This window comes from Ricinus communis, chromosome 4 (genome assembly GCF_019578655.1).
Source record: "Ricinus communis isolate WT05 ecotype wild-type chromosome 4, ASM1957865v1, whole genome shotgun sequence".
Lineage (NCBI taxonomy): Eukaryota > Viridiplantae > Streptophyta > Magnoliopsida > Malpighiales > Euphorbiaceae > Ricinus > Ricinus communis.
The window spans coordinates 10473780-10474945 of NC_063259.1; the positions used below are offsets into that span (position 1 = coordinate 10473780).

Here is a 1166-nt window from a genome sequence, read left to right on the forward strand (position 1 = left end):
TCTTGTCCATACACTAGTAGACATGGGAGACGGTAACAACGTCGCTGAAGCCAACATGATGATGTACGAGTTTGCTAGGCCTTCCTTGGAGGGGGATGCACACTAGTATATTGAGGCCACCTGTTGCAGCGAATAATTTTGAAATTAAGCCAAATGCCATTCAGATGGTGCAGCAGAGTGTATAGTTTGGGGGCTTACCCAGTGAAAATCTTAATGCCCACATCGCAAATTTCTTAGAGATTTGTGATACCTTCAAGATAAATGGGAGTATCGATGATGCTATTCACCTTAGGCTGTTTCCATTTTCCTTGAGGGATAGAGCAAAAAGATGGCTACAGTCCCCTACCAGCCAACACCATCACCACCTGAAATTCTTTGGCTGAAAAGTTTCTTTATAAGTACTTTCCTCCTGCTAAAACTACAAAGGTGCGTAATGATATTTCTTCTTTTGTGCAGTTTGATGATAGGAGCATATATGATGCGTGGGAGAAGTACAAGGACTTGCTGAGATGTTGCCCACACCACGCTTTGCCATTATGGATGCAGGGGTAGACTTTTTACAGTGGCTTAAACTCAGCCACGAGGCAGATGATAGATGCAGCTGCAGGTGTGGCCATCAATAGTAAGACGCCAGAGCAGGCCCAAAACTTAATTGAGGAGATGGCCATAAACACATATCAGTAGCAGTCTTCTAGGAGTAGGCCAGGATGGCAATGAGTGGTGAAACAAGTAGATTCTACATCAGCCTTGGCAGCTCAGGTGGAGCTTTTGGCCAAAAAGATAAACTAGATCCAGATGCCAGTCCATGCAGCACAGCTTAGTTGTGAGTTTCGTGGTGGCCCACACTACAGTGCATACTGTAATGCGGGAGGTATGTTTGCTTCTTCTTCATCTTCTTCTACTGAGCATGAACATGTTGATTATATGGAAAATACGCCCAGGCAGCAGAATAACCCTTACAACAACACATACAATCCAGGATGGAAAAACCATCCTGACTTCGGGTGGCGAAATAACAATGTCCAGGGTCCACCAGGATTTCAGAGGTTGGACCAGCAGCTACCCTAACAACAGACTATTCTCCCTCAACTCCCTCAGAACCAGGAGAAGAAGTCCAATTTAGAGGAGTTGATGATGAAGTTTGTGTCCACTTCAGAGAACAGGTT

At 44.9% G+C, this 1166-nt stretch overlaps 1 non-coding gene across 1 annotated transcript; it reads right to left on the reverse strand.

The window, feature by feature from the left end:
• Positions 1-423: 423 nt before the first annotated feature.
• LOC112536850 lies at positions 424-530 on the reverse strand. Its single transcript, XR_003080784.1, has one exon. It is a non-coding gene; the product is annotated as a small nucleolar RNA R71 (small nucleolar RNA).
• Between the last annotated feature and the right edge of the window lie 636 nt (positions 531-1166).